Source organism: Scaptodrosophila lebanonensis, unplaced genomic scaffold (genome assembly GCF_003285725.1).
Source record: "Scaptodrosophila lebanonensis strain 11010-0011.00,11010-0021.00 unplaced genomic scaffold, SlebRS2 tig00000092-arrow-pilon, whole genome shotgun sequence".
NCBI lineage: Eukaryota > Metazoa > Arthropoda > Insecta > Diptera > Drosophilidae > Scaptodrosophila > Scaptodrosophila lebanonensis.
In genome coordinates this window covers 1,397,051-1,422,742 of record NW_022060566.1, presented here as the reverse complement: position 1 = coordinate 1,422,742, position 25,692 = coordinate 1,397,051, and the positions used below count along the sequence as shown (strand labels likewise).

Below are 25,692 nucleotides of genomic sequence, written 5' to 3'. Positions count from 1 at the left end.
CCTCACTGTTATCAAAAGTTTTATATAAATCGGTGAATTATATCATATAGCTGTAATAAGTAGGTGCAAATATTACTCTGAATAGCATAACTTTCTTTCTTGTTCTCGAGGAGAAAAGGAGTACAGGGTATTCAAAAGTCGGACTGGTATGACTTATCGTTCCATTACGTAATTTTTATTTTATTTAGATAAATCATGAAATTGTTCTTAATAAAGATTATTCTATGAAATGTTTTATATTTTATTATAATATATTATAGAATAATATTGTATTATTTCAACTTGAATATAAGAAAGCCTCAAAAATAACTATACAATATTGTCTATAAATGCCGACAATACGTTGGGGAAATTTTATTGGCTACATACTAAAAAAATTAGACGCCTTTAATGTCTTTATTCAAAGTTATGTTTCTCGATGAAAGGTAAATGATGGCAGCTTTATATGGCAGCTATATAAAATAAAAGGCTTACATATCGTTTGCAATAAACTTGTTATGTGTCTAAGTGAATAGAGTCTATATGAAAAGTTTGGTCTCTTTCACTATAGCGATTGAGAAGTATTTGAGGTTCATACATTCAGATAAATTGGCGGATTAACTTAAACTTTATTATGAACACGCTTGCAATGACTCGTTATGTCTAATTATGTGTCAAATCTCAACTAGGCTGAGAAGAAAAATTCGTTCTGAGAATATTCAGCAATTAATTAATTTCGTGGACTTGCAAGTAAGTTCAAAAACAAAAACCACAAAACTCGCAACAAACTATGTATTTAAGAGTAAGCTGCAATCCGGCTGATATCTCTAAGCTGTTAAATCCAATATAGTTCTGATAAATTAGGAACTAACTCATAAAATGTGCGTATTGTCGAAATCGTTTCCAAAACTTTGGACAATTTGTGGAATTATTTTGAATAGGCTTTATGGTCTACAACTTCCTAAAGTGCTAGAAGCCTTTGGACACTTGGACACTTGGTGCAAATATTCTGAGCCACTGTGCGATGCCACACGTAAGGAAAAGTGAAAAGTTGCCTGTCGCGGTCGCGACTTTTGTCGAAAATAAAAACAAAATTGACAACACTTTCAATTGTCGCATGTTGTCGGCATCGGCAGCGGCAGCGGCGTCGGCGGCCTGAGAAAGATAGAAACAAATGAAAATGGCACCAACGGTGGCTCCAGTGGCTCTTTCCATAGCTGTGGCGACCACCAGTGGTCGTTGTTGCCATTGTTGCTGTTGTTTTTGTTGTTGCAAGTTGTAAAAACGCAAACAACAAAATTTATGCGTTTTGTTGTTTATGAAAACAAAAGTGAAACACAGCCATGAGCTCGTTTCTCTACCCTACACCCTAAAGAGTATCGTGCATTACACACAAAAGAGGCGGCGTCTGATGTACAAGAAAATTAGAGTCAGGTTTTCTCAAGGGTTCTCATCTAATATTTGAATAGTTCCATTCTTCCGTTCGTACAACTTTAAAGCATTGTTAGCTTCACTGATTTAAGAAAAAAATGATCAGCGGCACAAGCCAGAAAGATTTATAAAAAAGAGGATAATATCAAAATATTTCGAGCTACGAAAAATATCGCGATCAACAGAAATATATGACCTCCATTAAGGATTAAAATGCTGTTTATATTTTCTGCCCAAAATTAAAAGACAGCTCAGTAGAAAATAAATTGAAATTAATTAGATTTTGTTTATGTGCGTGATTGTGGAATTACGGGTAGATTACGGGTCATTTATTAAAAACATCGCTATAGCAATTGGTGATTATACTGGACTGGTAAATACTAAGTATATAACAAAGGCAATTGCTGTCTGTTTTTAGGGACCTTTGCTTTAAATATTTCTATGTATTTTTGGGAAAAATCCATTTGCATCTTAAATAAAAAATCTTCTGGAGAACAGAAAATTTCGAACTGTCAAAAACTTGGAAACATGTCGAGCAAAAAAAAAACAATCGTGATGTCAAAGAGCGGATGAAAAACCTCGGCAATACACGTCTGACGGCTTCTAAAATCAGTATTATACTCAACATTAAGTCGGTGGGGTCTGAAGCTCAAAGACCTGTGCCAGAAATTTGTTACCAACCGGAAGCACCACATAACTGAATATAGGAATACAGCACTGCTTCAGAGTGGAGTTTCTGGAACTACGCTAGAATTTTGTATATAGAAGTACAAACTGAAATAATTCTGAATCCAGCACTGCTTCAGTGCGCAGTTTGTGGAACCACACTAGTGGGTTTTAGCTTTCTACGAGTATCTCCTAGAAATGTGTGTATAGAAGAACCAACTGAAATAATTCTGGATATGCTTTTTATAGTAATATTATTTATGTAAAAAAAAGCTTCTGCAGGAGAAATATTTTAGATATTTTTTAAATACCACAGTTTTATGAAAATACATTTCTACCTAACAAAAATACTTTGCGATAAAAATAAATGTTTCCATAATTTCCAGCACTAATGCCATTTATTTTCTGAAATTTTTATAACTAATTGTTTTGTTTTTAAACTTTTCATACAAAAACTGTTTTTCTATAAGAAAATAATATTATTTCTGTTCCATGTGCTAGAAGAAGAATATTAGGCGAATTAAAAAATATTTGAATAATTTCTAAGGCTAATACGATTTCTTTTCTGAGTTAATTTTTTATAGCTTGACTGTTTATTTTTTAAACTATTTGCTTATTCATACATGTTATATTTATTGTTAAAAGCTATAATAATAATTATTATGATGAATTTGTTTGGGTGTTTGCGCAGAAGAGTGTTCAGCAGTCGATCAGAATCCTCCGATCGTAACTCTTCGCAGTTTTCTTTTTCGACTGTGACTCTAGTGTCGCATGTGAGGTCGCCGCCGCGAAATTGAAAGTGGTTGCATTAAGCTTTAATTAAAGCATAAAGCGTGGTACGGCAATGGTCGCCCGAAAACCGAAAACTCCCAACTAGCCCCTGAACACTGACCACACCATACGAATAAATGTGTGGACTTCGCATGGGATTGCTTGATTGGCCGTTTTTTAATTTGAGGCGTTCGTGGTTAGTTAGCGTGATGAAAGGAACTCTTTCGAAAATGAGAAAAGCATCTCAAGCTACTCGTAATGGCAAGCTTGATTGACTTTTTAAACGAAGATAATGCTCCAAAACGGAAGTCGGAACGACTTTAAAAACAACGGCTTTTATGGATTGTAATTCCTGCTAGTTCCTGCCGTAGTACCTTTAGAGATCTACGAAAACTTAACAGGTCCGAGAAAGAATTCTCCTCTGCTATTATTGATTTTCCTTATTTTTTTGATTTTGAAATTTCGAACTCATTCACTTTTTCATCTTGAAAGGTCATTTGTGAAGAAAGTAATGACATAAATGTAATCTCTGCCCAAGCTCTGCTCAAAACCCTGCCCGCAGCTGTTGTTGCTACTGTTCTGTAATACGCACAGACACGATTCTGATGTAAATGTATGCTGTTAAAACTGTACATTAAAATATGCTTGTCTCCACTTATGTACATATGTACATATGCTTGTATTGATTATTTTTTATTTAAGTCTAAAATTCTCACAATTTCTTTACTACCTACTAACTACATTTAATTAAATCTACGCCAACGCATCAAATAACCAAACACTTGCTACGCCTCACACGTTTGGCAGGCGCGCGAGAGCTGATTTACAGTTATGATTTTTGATTCCTTGCCTCTACCTTTGCATTCTTAAGAGAGCACTCTGCTGGCAGCTGCAGTCTCTGCAGAGCAAGGCTTAGTTTTTCGCGAACTGTTGAACGCGTCGCGCCGTCGGTCATTGGAGTTGCCGCGATCTCTTGGAAAACGTTTAGTTATTAGTTTAAATATTGGTTAAAAATATGTGAAAACATATAATATGTGCATATAAAGTTGTGTGTATTAAGAAGTGTGCATAATATGTGTTTAATAATGTGAAAATGCCGCGCGAATTACATATTTATCTGTGTATATGTGTATGTGTTCATGATTTCAAATAAAATGCGCAGTGCCTCAATTTTTGTTTTGTTTTTTAAGTGGTAATAAATGTGATTTAAAAATGTAATAAAAGTTCGCCAATTTTGAAATGTATGTAAATGTAAGTACGCACTAACTCATATTTGGTCACTCCATAATAAATAATTATTACTTTTTAAATTTTCATTTTACTGCGTGCTTTAACATACATACATGCATGTAAGCATGTGTGTGTATGTATGCTTGTGCGTTTAACATTTTATGGCCTTGATATTAGCAGACAAAATGTCACCATAACATAACAGAGGCACAAAATAAGAAAGAAAAACTCAATGTAAAGAATTTGCCGCATGCTTGCATAACAGATCTCTTCCAACTTGGCTACATATGTATGTGTTTTGCGTTCGTTGTATGAAGATGTACGAACAAGTTGGAGTGTGGGTGGTCGAACGCCCCAACTTGTCGCAAAGGGCCCAGAGAGTGCAGTTAGTTCAATCGGTAATGACAAGAGAGTGTAAGATCTCTCTTAAAAATTCGTAAGAAGAATAATTATCAGAAATAATTTGCAAGTCGAGGCGATTGCTTTTTGTACGATTTTTGGCAAGTAAAGAAATTTAATAATTCAACATATGTCTCCTCTTATGTACATATGTATGAATTGAATATTTTTTATTTAATTTAATTTATTTATTTAATATTTTGTCAAATTACATTCTAAATTTGTTTTCCTTTTGTTTCTTTATTTTATTTACGAGTTGAGTCTGCGCGACTCCAGCATTCCTTTCTTGTTTAGAAGCACAATACTCTCGATTTTCTCACTGTGTATGTGTCCTGTTGACGCTGCGCCATAAAACGCACATTCACGTTCACTCTCGTATTAATTCAGATGAGAGAGCGTTCGGTCGATGAGATCTTCAGCTCCACGTTGTTGAACCCTTCGGGCGATCGAATCATCGATTCGCCGATCGTCTCACCTGTGTAGTAAATGCTAACAACAACAACAATAACAGCGTGCGGTACAGAGGCAGCATCGCTTACGCTGTTAATTTGCATTTAATTGATTTTGCACAAAAAGGCATTAGCCATAAAATGCAGGCACCATAAATTGTGCATCGCTACCGTCGCCGGAGGTATGGGGATCAGGGACCAGAAAGCGGAGCCCCAGGCAGAGAAACAAACCGAAAAACGGCGACGGTGGCGAATTGATTTTGGATGCTGCTGTCGTTGTTGTTGTTGTTGTTACTTATCTCGTTAAGAGAAAGGTGCTGCGCTCAAATGTTTTTTGAATTTTTTTTTTGTTTCTGGTCAGCGCAAAAACCAGAAAGCACTGCCATACACACACTCTTATATATCTATATATATATATATTTAAACTCCAGCGCACTTCACTTTCTAATGATGCAAAAAAATAACTCACGTAAACATTTTTCTTCATTTTGTTGTTGCTGTGTCGATGAAAAAAACAAATGTCCTGTCATAAAATTGTCATATTTATGTTGCAAATTAAAAATTTATAAATTGAATTACATGTGCCTCGGCGTTCAAAGTGTTGCTTTTTGCAATTAATTATCGCGCATGAAAATAAACTCAAGTATGCTTACAAACACATGTATATTAAAACGAAAAAATTAACAAGAAATATAGAAAGCTGCAAATACGAACTCTATGTACCCTATTATTTTCAAAGTTGGAATCTTCAATGCGTTTGATGCCCATTAAAGGGTTGAAATATTTCCCACCTACAGGTCTCTTCTTATAAAAAGATAATAGATTTATAGCATTACACTATCGATGGCTTCCCGAATTAGACATTTATATATGTTTGATCCCCACAGCGGGGTTGAATTTTCTACCACTTGTAGCTTTATATGAAAATAACTTAGCTTAGACAATATCATGTAAATGTAAGCATGTCTCCAGAAAAAAGGGTTCTTAATAGGTACTAATATTTGATTTAGAGCCGATCACATCTCAAAAAAATCCTTACTGTGTATTCCGAAACGATTTAAAATAAATGACACCAATCTTAAATGCTAACAAGCTAGATTGTTAAAAATATACTGTAGCATTGGACAATAATTTTCCATTAAAGTTATTATTTTATGGTAGTTCCGAAACTATTTAAAATCTTCGTTGAATGCTAACAAGCTCGATTATTAGAAGAACGTTGTAGTTCTGGGCAAAAAGTTTGTTGGTCGTTAAATGTAATTACAAATCACATATATACGTTATTATCATTTGCAATAACTTAGCTGATAGTTATGGCATATAGTGCTCTATTTCGAATACCATCTGGAATTACGAACTGCCATTAAAAAGTCAGTTGAAGCAGCTCGGCAAGTTATAAGAAGAATTATTTTTGAAATCTTTACGTTTCTTCATACTGATCATATATGTGTCAAAAGTGCCATGAATATGGTAGTAGCATTGCTCTATGGTAGTGTATAAAAATTGCTGATAAATATAATAAAAAGTAAACTTGTTTGGACGCCGTCTCCTCGTTTGCTGGCCTTTTTGACTTTGGTTTTTCGTTACCGTTTAGATGAATTATAGGTGAAAATTGTCGCGAAAGTCGTGAGTTATGAATTTGTTGTCACTACTCTTCTTGTTGTTGTTGTTGTATCTGATGTTGTTGTTGTTGTAGTAACTGTTGGTATTGCCTTGAGAGGCCGCCAACGCCAACAGCAGAGCTGCTGCTTAGAGCTGAAGAAAAATTCATTGAAGGTCAAGAAACTTTAAAGCGCTTCGTTGGCTTTGACGTTGATGTTTCATTGTTGTTGTTGTTGCTATGGATATACTTGTTGCTGTTGTTGTTGTTGTAACTATTGCCGAGGTGGTGGCTGATGTTTGTTAGGTTTTCATTAATTAAAGTAAATCATTTTGCTCGGCTCGAAAAACATTAATCATTGAAAAATTAGCGCACATTTCCGTTCACCTTCAATAAATTCAGATATGGTATACTATACTATATATACGTCAGTCACTTCAACTACCTAGTATACATATACACAATTTTTCTTGCCTAAAAAAAGAGTTCAGAAACAAAAAAGAGTGCCTTCTTGTTTATAAACATTATTGTATATTCATGGCCTGCTCTTTAAGGGCTCTGCTTATCAGCTGGGCAGACAATGGGCTTCAAGCTAATCAAGTCATTAGTAGGTTGCCCGACAAAGCTACCGTAATACCCCCTTTACAATTTCATAATGGGCGCTATCCTTAGCTGTTATGGTTCAAAGCTTCTCCGTGTTAATACATAAGTAATGATAGTTAGACAAAAGTAATGGAAATAATAAATGTATTCTTTTGCCTTTAGGAAATCATTTGGGTACACTTTCGCAACTAACTAAGAACAATATTTTGGAAGAAGCTTACATAATTATTTGATTGAAAGCACCCTGCGTAGAAGTTATATTTCAGTTTTAAATTTTTCTCTATTTGGATCTAGGGTATTTCTATGTTCACTTAGCGATTTCACGCTAATACCAACAAAGAATTTCAACTGCTCTACACAGGGGCTTAGTAACTTTTTGTGGACACTGAATGATCGGTCGATATTCAAATAAACTTAAGCCGCAAATTCCAGAAAAGGAGGTGAAGAAAAAACTTTCGCACGATATTGTTGTTGTTGCTTTGTTGTTTTTTCGTTTTTTGTTTTTTGGGTGTGTATTTTGTAATGTTTTCGTGTTTAGCTGTCAAAATCAAATCAAACAATCATTTAATTAGCGTCAGCTACAACAACAATAGCACCAGCAACATCAAAAAGAAAAAAAAACGAGGCCGACTACTTCCGCACGCTATAAACATTGAAATTTTGTCGCTAGTGCTGTTGCTAAGGTTGTTGTGGCTGCTGTGGTTGTTGTTGTTGTTGTTGCTGTGGCATCATGGACTTCATCAGCAGCAGCAGCAGCATCAGCACCAGCACCTTGCCTGGGCCTGGGCGTTGCCGTTAACTTTCTAAGCTTTCAAGATTTTTAAAGTGTGCAAATATTTCCATATAGAAAGTAAATGAAATTTTTTCGCAAAATAATAGCGACAGATAAAGAGAGGAGACGACGACGATGTCGACGGCAGGCCCTGTACTTGCTGATAGTTTCTTCTCTTCTTCTTCTTCTTGTTATTGTTGTTGCTGCTGCTATTTTCTGCGGCATTGCAAGGCACAGACCTACATACATACTTGTACATACAAACAAACATTGAGAGACGTGATGAGCAAAAAGAAATGCTAAACATGCGACCTACACCTGTTGGGACTGCAGTTTGTTGTTGTTGCTGTTGCTGCCGCTGCAAACAAGAAAGAAAATATCTGCGCCACTTGAGTGAAACACAACAACAACAACAACCGCAACAGCAACAGCAGCAGCAACAACAACAACTACAACTACACATTCAAAGGTCTTCGCATTGTCAACAAGCAATCAGTGAAAGTTAAATCGAACAATGCAAGCCCCAAGCCCAAAGCATTGCTCCCTCTCTCCCTCTCCCACTCCCTCCTCGTCCCATTCTCGTGTTGGCTCGCTCCCTCGTGCGCTCTTTCGCTCACCCACTATCTTGCACGCTCTCTCGCTCGCTCTCTCTAACTGTTGCAGCGTGTTTGCAGGTGTTTGGCGGCGGCGCCCATTGTTGTTTTTGTATTTTCACACTCCCAAGCTGAATAAAATATGTTTGCTGGGCATCATCGCACACACACACACACACACGCGTACATATATTTGTATTCATGTATGTAATTATGTATGTATGTTGAAAAAAGTGAAAAGAATGCCGAAAAACTTACGCTCACGCACACCGAAAATTGGGCAAACAACGAAAGACGATCGAGAGTCGAGCCTGCCTACAATGGACATATGTACGAAAATAATTTTATTTTGTCATTCGTTTTGTGGAAAAGAGAATAGGTTAGGTGTAACTAGTAGAATTACTGCTTAAATTTTAAATTTCTGTTTCTTTATTTAATCGCGCATCTTACTTCTTTAATGCTAAAATATCTAGAGAAAGTTATCTTGAATTGATCGATTGTCATAATTATTACAATAGGCATTTATCTATACTAATATTATAAAGAAGGAAGATTTGAAACCGAAACTACTGGATCAATTTAAAGGATTCTTTTACTATTGTACTAAATATTGAAATCTGTTCTATCAGAATCTGGCAGGTTTCCCTTCTCGATCAAATTTTTTGAAATCGAAATTGGTAAATGGGTTCAATTCTGAAAATCGGCTTGATACAATGTCTCTGGAATTTAACACGCTTATAATAAAAAAAATCAATCGTTCTTTGAATATTAATTTGTATTCCGCACAATTTCAGTGAATCTGGCAACGGGGACAGTTCTGAATATGTTGTGTTATCTAGGATTAAAAAACAATCAGTTATAAGTATGTAATTGGAATTCAGAAATTGTGCTCTAATTTGAGAACAAAACATTCGAACGAAACATAATAGACAAGAATTCAGTTTCATGTTTCTAAAACATATCATTGTAGTTTATTTTTGCAAGGAGATGCCTAGAATCCTTAACCGTAGCTAAATTTTTATATTATAAATTGAAAATGTTTGGTTAAATTAGGGCTGTTTTCAAAGCCACGTTTTTGTACGCAACTTTAGTTTTGAAATGAAATTAAATGAAAGGTGCGCTCTCGAAAACGTCAGTAATTTTTGCGTCAGAATTGGTGGTTTTTTTGTTGCTGTGGAAATTTGATTGCTTTATTAAATGCTGATCAAGGTGGATCATGTGTACTTCTACTGGAGATAATATCGAATGCAGCTAGAACAAAAATATATTTTTCCCAAATAAAGGTGTTTCTTTTAAATTTAAATATTTTGTAATAAAATGTATTACTTGAGTGGCCTTATTAACTATTTTTATTTTCATAATTAAAAACAAGAATTGAAAAAATGGCTCAATTCTTCAATGTGAAATATTTTTGGCAATCTATAGCTTCTTTTCGTTTCGTCATAGGGAGGCTAGACTGTGAGCAAAACTTTAATGAATTATAAAGAAGAGATGTGTGGTGTCGGTTCAGTTTCAGGCAAAAGATAAATGGACAGCGGCAGTCAATTTAATTAACGCGCGGTGAGTGCCACTACAACAACAACAACAACAGCAGCAACAAAAACAACTACTACAGAGGTGACGAGAAAATAAAAAACTAAATTCGCCGTCACTGTCATTTTAAGCAAAGAAAGTTTTTTGGGAGTCGCGAGAGCTGCAAACGTTTAATTCAAGTGCAGGCAAATAAATTTTGTAAATGCCATAAAATTAGAAATCCAATTGAATTGATTTTTGCTGGCATTGTTGTTGTTGCTGTTGATATTAATTTGCAATTACAGTTAGCGGAGAGAGACAATCTCTCCACTCAAAGCAAACACATTTCACCAAAGCGTGAATTGTTTTGTGATTTAAAGGCTTAGCATCTTAATGCATTTATCTGAATTATGTCCATTAGTCTGACAGGCGTACATAAGCAGCTTCGCAAACATATGTACATATGTATCTGTGTACACACATGTATAGTATGTATCGTATCTGTGAGCTTATGTGGAATTTATGGCTATTAAATGCAACTTAATAAGTCATCAATTTAGTAGTGTTTGTCTACGCATTGCTTAGAAATGCCTTTACTGTAATGGCATATCAAAAGGTAAGCTGCCAGCATGGCAGGTGGACGGCCATCAATTGATGGACTACAATATTTTAGTTACCAGAATGGAAATGAAATCGGTGCCAATAACTGGAATAACACAAAGGCTTTAGAGATGATCGAATAGGGAAAAAGGATGACGATAGACTAAGGGGTCTTCAAATGGTCAGACAGCAAATCTATAATTGCAAAACTTCTTATGCAGCTATTAATTTTTAAAATATACAGATGTTTGCTTATTTCGTGCTGTTTGAAATGATGTGTAAATACAATAATATTGAGATTTCATTTATTTGAAATGGTGCAGCATACAATCATAGGAGATATCAACTTTTATTTCGTAAGAATGGAGATAAAATCTCTCTCTATAACCAGAACAACTCAAACTCTTCAGAGATAATCTAAAAGGTTAAAGGATTTAATAGACATAGGGGTCATCAAATGGTTAGACAGAAAATCTATAGTACAATAATATGACGATATGTTTGAACATTAAAAACTTAATATTATTTACCTGAAGATGTGTCTGCTTGAATGGAACCCATAAAGAGGTACCTTAGATAAGAATCGACCTAAATATAGCAAAGATGTACGTGTACTTAATAATTTAATTCCTATATGCATGTGAATGAAATTTGAACTAAGTTGTTTTGAATACAAGTATATCCAGTAATTTAAATGAATTTATGTTGAAAACAGTACTTCAAAATCATCTTCTGTGATTAATGTAATCTTTGTATTTTCTAAAATTGTAGTTTTCATCAAACTGACTTTAATAGAGAGCTAAGATTGATTATTGAAATAAACTGAGGAAATCCCTTTAGTGTTCCTCTTAATACAGCTACGAAAGATGCATATTAAAATGATGATTGATGTTCGAGTATATTGAAGTTGAAAAGAGAATTTGCATTTCTGATACACGCTGAAATGTGTCACTAGAATATTTAGAATGCATTCAGAAACGAACATCTTTTATGCTTTTTATGACAGCTATTAAAAACGCAACATAAATCTGTGATTGAAGTTGATTGAAGTCGAAAATAAGTAGTAAAGAGATGCAAAAACTGTCGGAAAGTGTTAATGACAAGTTAATACTGGACCATGTTTGAATTATTTTAGTATTTAACTTCAAATACCAAATGGATATATATTGTTAATGATTGATGTGCGCGTATATTGAAGTGGAAGAGAGAATTTGCATTTCTGATACACGCTGAAATGTGTCACTAAGAATATTTAGAATGCATCCGGATCGTACGAGTACATCTCTTATCATTTTTATGGCAGCTACTGAAGACGCAACATAAGCCTTTGATTGATGGTGATTGAAGTTGCAAAAACTGTCAAAGAGTGTTAATGAAAAGCTTATCCAGAACCATGTTTGAATTACAAGTATTTTAATAGAAGAAGCGAATATTATACTTTTTTTTTAATATTAGAAGCTATTTATCGCCAGTCTGTGGATGCCACAATCATCATCCTGTAATGCTTTAGAAACTTGCCACACAGGCATTGCAGCTGCATGGAGCTTGATGGTTGTCTGCAACCACCGCTGTGGTTAGAGGCAGCCACCAAATGCCGCCTGCCTGCCTGTCTGTCTGTCTGAATTCAACATGCAAATGTGGCCGACAAACTTGCTCGGCCAGTTGGCAATGAGTTTGGCAAATGATTTATTGAAATATTTGTGCGGCATATCGAAATAATAGTCGTAGCAGATATAGCAGCAATAATGGTCGTAAGAAATGCATGCAGGCAGCAAACTTACAATAATAATAATAATATAAAAAAATGCCAACAATTGAACAGAACCCAACAACAAACGAAACAAAACAAAACAACAGGAACGCCAACAGAGCGCAGAGGCGGTAGCAACCAGAGAAGAAAAACTACAAATGGTGGAAAACTTGTTTAACAGCAGCAGCAGCAGCGCACCAGAAGAAAAATGTAGATACAAATAAATAACGAAAACTAAAACCAAAGACAGGCATAGACCCAAGTCGACCGACCGACCGACCGATGAATACGACCGCGGTCAGCCGACCACGGTATGTGGTAGAAGAATTTTCCAGCATTGCAGTTGATGCTGCGGCAACGCACAGTGGTGTACAGGCGTGCGAAAATCTCTTCACTTAAAATGTTTTGTGAATTGCAGTATAGTAATAGGATTGGCTAATAAGTAGAAGTATGGAAACTAAACAAAATACCACTGTACCTATTTTAATATATATAATACAGACTACAACACTCTCTCTACAATATTTATTTCCATTAACTAATCCTATAATTATGTTCAATATATGCAATATGTAATAAAGTACAATCCACCTCTAGTAAATAGTGAAAAAATATTGAAATAGTACTTAAAATATTTAAGCATGGAGCATAAGTACATATCGAGCTAAGAACAACCATGAATCGAAAAATATATACCTATTTATATAAATACGACTACAAAGTCATCGAGTGATCGAGATCGGCAAATAATCAAAACAATAAAATGCCGATAATTTCATAGAACTTCTTATTAAAACTATATGGAATAACGAAATGGTTTCAAGTACTAATAGAGGCGAAGGGGGATACTTCGTTTTATCTTCAACCTCAGCTACTTAGGGAAAGTTAAGTACGCAATAACGTTATCTCAGTATCGAGTAATCGTCGAAATAGTATTTAAAATAAAATAGCAAGTCATCTCAGTATCGAGTAGGTATCGAATTTGTATTTAAAATAGAAATTTAACAACGTCAAGGTTTGTGCCCATAAATCTACAAAAGGGGCGTTTAGTTTATGCTTCTATCTCAACTTCCGAAAGCTAAGTAAATAGCAAAGTCATCTTAGTATCGAGTAGGTATCGAATTTGTATTTAAAATATATAATTGATCGACTTAGATCTCCGCGCCCACGAATCTACAATAAGGACATTTAGATTGTTTTTCAATCTGAATGAAGTACGCAAAGCCATGGTACATAACAAAGTTATCTCAGTATCCAGTTTATTTCTTTATTTATTTATTTATTTCTTTATTTGTTTATTTCTTTATTTATTCATGTCAACAAACATATGACTGTCGACATAGGAGGAACATATATAAAAATTATAAAAAGCATCTTATAAGCTAGAAAAGCCTAAGAAGGAGAAATCTAATCAAATTACAATAATATGTAATTATCTGAAGTTGATATCGAGTTGTTCAGAATTGTCATCGATATCGGGTATATCTCTCTGCGCATGGATCTATAACAAAAGTACGCAGTTCCTTTTTTTTTGTCTCAGTAAAGGCAAGAAGTTTCAATTCCTAATTGTGGCAGAAAGGAGTTGTTTTTTTCGCCAACCTTCGTCATCATCATCATCATCACTGTGCCGCAGTATTGGCGGTGGCAGCAGCGACTCTATCTTGATTGTGGCAACAACAGCAGCAGCAGCAACAAAAATAGTAGCAGCAACAGCATTGAACCAGCTTCACCATTGCACAGTGAGTGGATTTGTAATTTTTAGTGAAGAGAAGGAGTTGAATCGCCAGTTAGTTGCATCGCATCGCATCGCATCGCAACGTTTCCAAACGTGATTTTTATGTTGTTTATGAATTTTGCTTTGATGCTGCGCCAGCATCCAAAGACGTTGTTGTTGCTCTTGTTGTTGTTGTTCGAGTTTGGGTGAATGGTCAAGTCATAAATATAAAGTTGGATGCACGCACAAGCATCGCCAGCCCAGCTAGCAAGAGAGATTGAACTTTTGCAGATGCTGTCTGTTTAATTACCTGCACAACAACAACAACAACAGCAGCAGCAGCAACAACAATAGCAACATCAACAGCAGCAGCAACAACAATAGCAACATCAACCGCTTTAAATAGCGAAAACCTTAATGTTGCTGACGTCGATGCTGGCGCTGACGTAGTCGCTGCCTCGGTGGCTGCCTCAGTCGCTGCCTCAGTCGCTGCCTCAGTCGCTGCTGTCATTCAGTTCAGTTCAGTTGGCGCGCAAAGCAGAGCAGAGAAGAAAATAGAAGAGAGACGCAGTGGAGAGCGCTAGCCGTGAAGCGAATAGCAAGCACCAGCAACGAATTCAGGCCAGCTGACTGACTGATATACTCATACAAATCTATTTATACACAACATATATATATGTATTTGCATTTGTGTGTATGTGTGTGTGTGTGTGTGTGTTTGCACTTGGTTGGGTCGCTTGTGCGCACTGGCTGCTGCATTTTTACAGCCTTTCTATGCGATTCTCATTGTGGTGTTTGTTCATTTGTTCGCACTTCTGCGCTTTTCTCTTTAGCCGCACACCATTCTCACAATTTCCAAACACCCATATACGCTATGCACATACATACATACATACAAACAAATAGTACATATGTATGTATGTATGTTTATGTATGTATTAATATGCGAGTATTTAGCTTAATGCCAAGCAATATTCTGACAGATATCAGCAGTTGTCCAAGCCTTTCTACAAATACGTTGCATGTTAATTAAACGATCTAAGCCGGTGACGATATAGACGGTCGTCTATAAAAGATTTGAGTATTTCCGCATTCTTCTAAAGATAATTGCCACGAACATTTAAACAAATCAAGCAAATTATTAGAGCTTTCTAGTCATCTCCTTCTATGTTTCATTTCTTCTATTGAGAGTCAAAAAATGACTCAATATTACGCAATATCGCAAAAGTCGTTCTATCAAAGAATTCAGAGAGACTATGTTGATGAGAGAGTCCATGAAGAAAGTTCAAACGAATCAAGAAATGAGGCTTACTAATCCTGTATTGCCCAAGTAAGTACCTCAAATCTTCAAATAAGACACATATTTAAAGCATTTTTTTTACCTATATGTTCTAATGCTTAACGATGCTTTTCAACTGACTTTAACATTTCGCCTTATTTGAGCTGGGAAGCTAAGAAATATAATATAGCTTAAAAACAAGAGAGAACGCTATAGTCGAGCAAGTCCGACAGTGGAATACCCTGTACAAGTATCTAGACACACTTCCGTCACTGAGTTATATGCGCCCCCCTAGCAGAAGCAAAAGGAAGAAGGAGAAGAGCGAACTTGATGCTGCAGTACTAGAGTAACATTGTTTCTCTAATAACTGTTCTTAGAATTTACAGATTCAAATGGAATTTAAAACAAAAGTAGATATGCATATATTAATTGCGAGTTTATGGTTATGTAGGTTTGACAATGTGGACAGTATTAGCGAAATTCTATAGCGGGGAGATGGGAGGGAAAATCAAAAATGTAAAATAAACTCGTATAGACTAGGGACTAGAAGCGCCTGCCTACCAAATTTGGTTTCTGTACGCTCAGCCGTTTCCGAAATCCAGGCGTTCATCCAGACAGACGGACGGACATGTCTAGATTGATTTCTCTCGTCATGCTGATTCAGAATATATGTAGTATAGGAGATGCTTCCTTCTGCCTGTTACATACTTTGCACAAACCTAATATACCCTTTTTACCCTACGGATACAGGGTATAATTATGGAAAATAAATGCACTTGCTGTATCCCTAAATGTTCTAACTATTGGTATTTTTTTTAGACTTAAAAACTGTGCTAAGAAAAGATCTCTTGCCTGCATATGCTTATAATTTGTAATACCTTTATAGGTAGTTGTGTAGTGTGTTTCAGGGTCAAGTCCACTCAAGTGGAACGCCACCAGCCACCAGCCCCTAACTCTAACTTGTCTTTGAGGCCCGCTTTCATTCAACAGTCGAAACTTTTTAGCTGAGTTTTTGGACTATCGACTATGCTTTGTTCCTAACCTTTGTAGCTCAGAAGCGAGTCTATTTGTATTTAGTTTTTGACAAGATCAGCGCAAAACTATGCAACTATTCGTTGAGGAGTGGTGAATGCATTTCTCTTGCCATGCCTCACACCTTGAGGGCCCCCACCCCTATGGCCTGCTGCACAGGTGTATATCTATAGTGTGTGTGTGTGTGTGTGTGTGTGTGTGTACTGAAGCGGTGCCCGTGGTTGCGGCTCAAATTTAGAGCGTCTTGCTACCGCGAATACCCAATTGCCACACATGGCAAATTGGCTTAAAATTTCGCAGTTAACGGCGTCTTTCTAAACGTTGCTTGACTTACCTCCTAACTGTTGTTGCTGTTGTTGTATTTGTTGTTGTTGCTGCTATTCTTGTGCCGTTGATGATAATGTCGCTCTCGAAATGTTGCACTCCAGTATTTTCTTAGCTATTGTGTTTTTCTTCTCTTTTCTCTGCAATGCTGCACATGCGATTTTTCAACACTTTGGCTTGTTTTTTATTTATTTATTTATTTTTTTGTTAGCAACACTTTCGTGCATTAGCCAGGATTCGAAAAAAAAATTGATAACAAGTAGAACAATCAATGCGCGTATGAAAAAAAAATTCAACAAAAATGTAAAAATTAATGAAATGTTTTTTGTCGCTCTATTATTGCTATTGTTTTGTTTTCTGTTAGATTTTGGTGTGTGGCTTGCAACCAACTTCGTCGAGCAGCGCGCACAAACTAACAACAAAAACAAACAAGCGAGCGGCAAAAAATTCAAACAACGCAGACATTTCTGTGGCTATGCAAAAAACCGGTTAACGAACAGCGTCGACATGGAGCGATGTCCCGCAGCGCCAGCAGATGGCGCTTGCAACCACATGCTGCCGACCTGCCAACCTGCTTAGCAGTTTTAGAGAGAGGGGAAATCCTTAAAATTCAATTTTAATAAAATAATTTAGAAAATGTACAGAGGGGAAATCTTCAAAATTCAAAATTAATCAAATAATTTAGAAAACATGTGGTTAGGATTTGTCAGTCTTTGAGAAGGGAAATCTTTAAAATCATAATTAATAAAATAATTTAGAAAACATGTGGTTAGGATTTGTCAGTTTTAGAGAGAGGGGAAATCTTTAAAATTCAAAATTAATCAAATAATTTAGAAAACATGTGGTTAGGATTTGTCAGTCTTTGAGAAGGGAAATCTTTAAAATCATAATTAATAAAATAATTTAGAAAACATGTGGTTAGGATTTGTCAGTTTTAGAGAGAGGGGAAATCTTTAAAATTCGTAATTCATCAAATAATTTAGAAAACATATGTTAAGGATTTGTCAAGTTTTGTAGATGATTACTACTATACACTTAATTTTGTTTCTACACGGTAGATTAGTTCCAGAAACAACCGTCTAAGAACAGACATTGATCATATGCAAAAATAGGTGATTGATTCCTTATCTCTAAAGAAATATAAATGCAATTTTTAATTTTCAAACCGTGTAAAAAAAGACCGTGTGAAAACAGAATGAAACAGTGTATAGTGTACTATAATTTAACGCGCTCAAAAGCTAACTTCGTCTACCCGGAAGGGTAATCGAAATGAAAACAACACTTCATTAGTTGACTTCAAATTGTGAGACTCTAGCTATGTATGTATATACTATATACGATTTCATTCTTATTATCTGAACTACTGCAGCAGATCTATTGTGAAGTTTATATTTTTATAATATAATATAATATTTTGATTATATACTTGTATAATACTAAGTGACAAGCAAAAGGAAATTGTTTTTATTAGTTTCAAAGCAAGCTTTAATTATTTTTATTTTCAAAATTAACGAAAAGGTTTCAAACACGCAAATTCTCAGTACAGCAACCAGTTGGTAACATTTTTGCAATTTTCGTCCAAATTTGTATTGCATGTCGCCTTGCAAGCATTTCGAATCACGTAAATTCCACTTGCTGCGCAACGGTTCGTGTATTAGCTTAATAAAGTTGAGGCGGCACCACCTGTTGCACATTTTAAATAGTGCAGCTGTGTAATTGTAACGCTAGGTGGCTCATTTGTTATTAGACTACATAAATATTGGACATTGCTGAAATATCGTATCGTGTCAGTTATATATCTTTTGCAGATTCTACTGCATTGTAGGTAAAATTGTTGAATCCTTTAAATGCATATCAGAAAAAACGCTCCAGGAACGAATAAATCCCTACCAGCGTTGCTGACCGATTGGGGTGCTCGAGCTATGGAAGAAGCCAACAACAAAAGAAAATACTTGTGCTTTAAACAAACCAGTTAAGGAGTAGACAGCGTGAAAATCTCTGCACAGGATCAGCCGGCAAGCTGTCAAACAGCAGTCCAACCAAAGAAAACAGCAGCAGGAGACAATTTTGCAGTACGTCTGACTGGAGCAAAGCCAGTAGTAATCCTTACGATCTGACTGAAATCGGGTCCATTTGGTCCCATCTGACCAAACCACATTCTTCTAATAGTCTACGATCCAATTTGTCTACTCGATGCTCGGAGCTATGAGGAAGATTGTTGTCGATCTTCTGTTATCGTTTTTCCAGACGAGGGCTGCCAGATATTCTACCAGTGCCATCTATTAGCAAGTTTTTCAAACTATTAATCGATTGATTTCATGTACATTAATTGTTTTGATCGAAAAAAATGTTTGCTTCTCGATGAAAAATAAATAAAACGAAGGCGGTAAATCATTTGAATGAACAAATATATTCTCCCTCCCAATCCGCCTATTCGAGCAGCACATTAAAAACAATTTCCGCGCGAATCCAGCGTTTCTGACATTCTGAAAATGATGCAAGTGTTGATCGGACGAGGTGCAGGGGCATTAAAAATTGACAGAGAGAGAGAGAGAGAGAGAGAGAGGGGGACGAGAAGCAGGATTGTGACAGGACGCTCCAAAGAAAGATAGCAACATAAGGAACTCTGGTAATTTTTCCCAGAAACTTCCCAGAACTTCCAAAGGAGATGACAGAGCTAGAAGTGCTGTACGAAGCAGGATAGGAGTAGAGGTGTGGAAGGAGTAGAGATATTTGCTACACCTGTGTTTCTGTTTGTGCGTGTGTGTGTGTGTGTGTGTGTGTTGGTGAGAGTTATAAATGAAATTATGATTTCATTTCAGTTTTCGTGTTCCATGCACAAATATTTTCATACGCACTGTGGTGCGTGCGTGCTCGCTGGCGCGCCCGCCATTTTGTAAAAAGTTTTCAACAATTGCATATTTTTGGTTTCGTTTCATTTCGTTTCGTTTGGCTTTTTATTTCAGTCACTGGCGCTGCCACAAAAGTTAAGGCGCATAACCCGCGGCTTAGCGCGCATAAAACTGCACAATTGTATGTGTGCACGTGTGTGTGTGTGTGTGTGTGTGTGTAAGTGTGCGTTTGTAACATTTCGTTTGGCGCGAAGTTCAAATTAACGCCGGAAGTGCAACGAACAACAAAAAGATAGAATAACTGAAATATGCAAAAAAAAGGAACAAGCAAGAGGCTTGCGCTGCTTTTGATTGTGGAGGCACAGCACGACTATAAAATACCCTCAAATATAATCTTGCAAATACTCTTTAATCTCTAAAACAATAGCACCTGCATATATCATACAAACGATGTCGCAAAATCAAGTTCTAAGTACTTTTTCCCTCTTAAAATTCCCCTTGCAACTTGGGTGAATCTATATAATTAGTATTTATTACTAATTAAGTAAGTCAAGTAGTAAGTCAAGTAAAGGTTTAATGCAAAAACAGTCTTCTTCCCTTGAATGGGACACCGCTTAAGTCTGTTTTCTATCTCCCACTGCGCCCTAACCAAGCATGTTAGAGAACTAATTATTAAAGATAAAGAAAATTCATTAAATTTTTCCATAAAATGTCTACATAATCTATATGTAAGAAAAGAAACCACAATTGAATTTAAATTTCTATCTCAAATATTTGTTATGATCGATTTCCTGCCCATGCCTCAGGCTTGACCGATACAACTAATTAACAACGATTACTTGATTAGTAAAAAAAATATGAAAACTTAGGGAAAAATTCAATAAAATTATAGTTTTCGATTTTACAACATTTATATTCGGTGTGAAAGCCTTATCTTTTAAGCTTGACTTGAAATGCCCCTTTCACAAATTTTTGTTCATCATCGTATGCTTGGTACAGAAATTAAAAAAAAAGTTAAATATACGAATGCAAATCTTATCCGAGCTTGACTCCCAACGATCTGAGAGCTCAGTTGTAGTCCAGAATAAATGTTAGTGATTGGCAGACGGTTTAAGATAAGTCGACTTAGTCCATTTAGTACCATCATAGCTGTATTTGTATACTCTGTACAGGAAATGTCCAAAAGTATAATAGGTTTGCGAACTGAAAAATGTAACAGGCAGAAGAAGGCGTGGCAGCCCCCCTGCCCCCCTGTGTGACCGACCGTACGACCACGGATCTCGGAGATTATATAAGAGCTAGACACCAAATTTTACACAAAGGGCCCATATTTTTGTACGCTGTGCAATTTTGTTTTATTTTTTTGATCCCCCCACTTCCCTCCTATGGGGTATTATCGAAAACGACGTTCGTATAATCGTCTATATCTCGTAGACTATGAGACATAGGGTCACCAAATTTTAGTCCCAGATGCCTTATGTGAATACGCAGATAATGTGCGTTTTGGAATTTCCCTTCCCTTCCCGATTCAACAGGAAATTATAACCATATATGTGTGTATATATGACAAAGCAGTGCCCGCAGCTGTTGTTGTTGTTGCTGCTTTGCACAGGCGCACAAGACATATAAAGACACACACAAACACGCATAGACATGCACAGACATGCATAATTATTCTACACATATGTACGGAGTATTAGCTTCTCCACTTGTTTTTAAAGTGTCGTTTTGGAGCTTATTTACTTAGGGTACATATAGGCTATGGAAAACAAGGAAGAAAAACTTGGTACAGCCAAACAGGCTGGAACCATCATGTTCAAGATTTAAAGAACACGCCAGAAGAGGGCCTGTTGACCAACCAATTATACAGTATTAAAGGATGTATCAGACCTACTCCAGAACTTACTGAACAACAATTTGGCAAACACTTATCTATGATGGGAGGGTGCAGTATAGGGTATTCAAGTGCCAGCCGCTAAATGCAAATCTGCACTTTAAGGAACTGCACGTAGAGTGTTGAGGGGCGAGTGGGTGGCAGAAAGGGTTTGTGTGTGTGTGTGTGATAAACGAACTTGAATACTTTTTGACAGTTGCGCGTATAAATCTTGAAATGTTTTAATTTGGTCGCGAATCGATTTTAAAGCCAAGCAGGCGGCCCAAAAATAAAGGCGAGCGCGAAAAACAAAAAGACCAAAGAAAAGGAGCCAAAAAAAAGAAGCGGAAAGCACGTTGAAGATGAAGAACAAAAAGTTCCAGAGCCAGGAACGTTGTCGTTGCGTATGATTTATGAATGACATTTCAACTTTTTTTCTCTCTCTTTTTTTTTTTTGTCTTAGCCGCCCGACCCGACCAGGCCCGTCGGCCGGCCAGTTAGCTAGCCAGCTAGTCAGCCAGCAAGCCAGCCAGCCAGCCAGCCGCGTGCGAATTAGCCAAGAGCCGTTCCAAAGCGGCAGCGTACTCGTATTTACCTTTTAAGCGTTATGTGCGCCATTTTTTATGCCCTGTAAGCCGAGTTGGGCGCAAATCTCTGGACACTGGTCGCCGGTCGCCACTTGCTAGAGACTCGCTAGCGACTCCAGCGTGATTGGCGTGAGTCGTGATTGGGCAAACAAAGGCTATAAGGTTGGGGAATCCGAAGCACTCTACATTCTTTTATCTATTGATTATCTTCAAAGTCTAAAATCTCATTTCTAAATTGTTTGAACTGCCTTTCGAACATATTGTTGGGAACATCTTGTTCAATTAATTGTTTCATACAAGTATATTTTCAATTGAAAGAGTGCGGAAACTAAAGCTTAATTTATCGAGAACAGCAAAGATTCAGGATAATGAACAAACAATTCGGACTAAAAAAGGTATTTTCCATTTAGAAGTTGGCAATGGAAGAACACGTTTTTCAACAGACTTATATCTAAGTTAAGAACTCTACATAATAAATTCCATTATTTCTACGATCGTATGTACAGTTCCCAACTTATTTGCTAATATTACATCTGCGCTCTGTCCATTCCCAGCGGTCAAAGGATTCTACGATAATACGAATTCTTCGAATCAAGAAGTCTATTTGTATGAATTTATCTGTCTATAAATTCAATTGAAATCAAAACTTTAAACTGTAACTAGCTTTTACCCTTCGTGTTAAATTATTTCTTCGAAAAAACACCAATAATTCCGAGTTCTGGGTCCCCCAAAAATTGTCAAAAAAGGCTAATTCAGATTATTTGGTGTTCTTCCTTAGACTTGGAAAATAAAATAAAATAAAACAAAAAATAAAACAATACAAATTTGAAAGATTGTTTTTTCGGGAAGTTTCTTAAACTTACTTCTGACTTTCCTGACTTCTGACTCTCTCTATCTCTGACTCAGAGTCTACATTGGCTATGAAATGGATGTCCGAATTGCCGCGATCTACGAACATTTGGTATATCTCCGGAAATAAAATAAAATAAATAAAAATAAAAAATAATACAATCCTTATTCAACGAAATCCAAATTTGAAAAAAGGGTATTAATTCGATTTGTTTTTCGGGAAGTATCTGAAATTTACTTCGGACTTCTGACTGTCTCAGTTGAGAAGAGTCTGCATTGGCAATGAAATGGATGTCCGAATTGCCGCGATCTCCGACCAATTGGTATATCTCAAACGATATACATATGTGTGTTATGTTGACAATGTGGTTATCAAAGGGTTAACTAGAGCTGTGTAATACTAGGATTTAAGTAAGCCCGCCATAGTAGACCAAAAATTCGTGAGTCGTGAGGCCATCACGTGTCCATCGTCAGGTCGCTCCGCTTCATGTTTTATGCGGTTTTGCTGGCGACCGGCCGGCCGACGTATGGATCAGAGGGACGGGTGGACGGACGGACGTATGGACGGACTGAGCGAGTGAGCGAGCGACTGACGCTCGTTGTTGCTCTTGGCGTTTATAGATTGAGTGCTTTATCAAAAAAGCGAGACATCAAAGCGTATATCATGTCAGCTACACACACAAACACACACACACACACACACACACACACACATACTCATACATTCATTGCAGAGAATTTACATGCAGTTTGTTTTTTCGCTTCGTTTTCCATTCGCTGTTGCTGGCTTGGTTGTTGTTGTTGTTGTTTTGCTCATAACTCAGTCAATGGACGCGCCAATGGGCCAAAAGCAAGCTGAAAGCCAACGCTGACCAAATGCTTGGCACGGGGCGCCATTTTGTTTATCTTTGGCACAGCAAGCACGGCAACAACAACAGCAACAACAAAATTGTCGTTTGTTGCTGATTTTTTGTTAGCCAGTGTAGATGGAAGGCGCAAAGGCGGCTTATCAATCGCCAAAATATATCCCCGAACCGTTTTGGTTTTGTTTTCCAGATTAACTGAATGGGTGACTGAACGACTGAGGAACAGATTGACTGCTTAAGTGTGGTTGACAAACACAAACATGCTGAGTGGAATCACACAATTATTGTGTGATTGAAACAACTATGACGACTATTGATTTGATTGATGTGCCGCTTAAGTTTTACTCTCTGATTGACTGAGTGAGTGACTGATTAACTAAGTAGTTCCATGAATGATGACTGATAGCATTACTAACTGATTACATGAATTGATATTACTGATTGACTGGTTTAATGATTGAATTGATTAAATGATAACATGATTAATAATTCACTTTAAAAGTGACTAAATGATTGACACAAGATGCCCCAATATTTAGCTTGAATGACTGTCTGTTTGACGAACTACTTGAATAATTGATTAAACTGTTTAAGATTGGTTGGCTAAATGATTGATTGAGTCATTGATTGAGATAGTTTGTTATGATCGATTGACTGCATGACCTAGTAGTTGATTGAATGATGGAATTACTGACTGATTGAATTAATTGATATGATTGACTGACTGACTGATTTAATGATTGAACTGCCTACATTATTAATAATTGACTAGCTGATTAACTGAATGATTGACTTTTTTACTAACTGAATGATTGACACAAGATTCTTTGAATTGCGGTCTGTTTTAAGTAATCGCTGGAATATCTAATTATTTGACTTTTTAAAATAGTAATAAGCTAATTGTATAATATTGATTGGATGAATGATTGACTTAATAATTGATTAAGTGAGTAATTGATTTAATGATTGATTGAGATAGTTTGACCAATTAATCGATTGACTGTATGAGGGAAATTATTGCTTCACTATGTGGCACAGTGGCTGACTGTTTAAAAGATTTCGAGTAAGTTATCAAATGATTGACTAAACATTTGACGGATTGGTTGACTGATTGAATGACTAACTAAACAATGGACTGGGGGATGGGGGATGACGCACTATTTCGCCTTAAGATGGGACTGAGTTGGATTTGTTGAAGTTTTTTCATTGGTCATATGCATAAACTATTTTATAAATACATTGTGAATTATTTAATCAAAATTTTAATTTTTGGCCCCCCCCCCCTTTTGTAAAAGCTCAGTGAATATTATAGTAACAATCAGAAAAGAGAATGAGTCCAAGTAATTGTGCCTTTCTGTTATTAATTTACAATTAAAATAGTATGCTGAAAAGAAATCTTAAAATTAAAAACAGATCAAGCAAATACATATACAAGTATGCTGCATGTTTTTTTATATCAAGAAGCTGTCTTTTATACTTTGTTGGTCAGTCGCGAAGCTATTTAGGAATTCACCCCAATTCTGGCTGCTGGTAAATTGTAAGACATTAACAACAAATGCAAATGTTGTAGTCGCTTTTAGGCCATGGACTAGTGGATGGGCTAGGCTGCCTCATATTGGATATTCACAGGCGCGTATGGCTGGTTGGCTGGTTGGCGGGCTGGCGGGTTGGGGGCAGAGGACGACGCAGCAGGAAATCACAAATCAAAAGCGTTTTTGATTAATTTTGAATAAATGCAAATAACAAATAACATTCGCACATTTCGAGAAGATTCTCTGGCCCCATATACACGCTCGTATAGCAACTGACAGATGCACCCTGGATGCTGTTTTCTGCTTTCTGGTCTCTGGACATTCGCAATTGGACATTGGACGTTGGACCTGCATGATGGTCCAGACCTGGACCTGAGTTTGACGCTGAAGCTGACTCTGGCTCGGGCTCTGGTTATGGCTTTGACTCTG

General features: G+C 36.5%; 1 protein-coding gene across 1 annotated transcript in view; it reads right to left on the bottom strand.

Moving 5' to 3' along the window:
• LOC115627111 (zinc finger CCCH domain-containing protein 13) overlaps window positions 1-16,824 on the bottom strand; it is a 72,509-nt gene extending 55,685 nt beyond the window's left edge. The window contains exon 1 of the mRNA XM_030522677.1: window positions 16,715-16,824. The gene's annotated coding sequence lies outside the window, so the exon portion shown is untranslated. The remainder of the gene's footprint in view (window positions 1-16,714) is intronic.
• Between the last annotated feature and the right edge of the window lie 8,868 nt (window positions 16,825-25,692).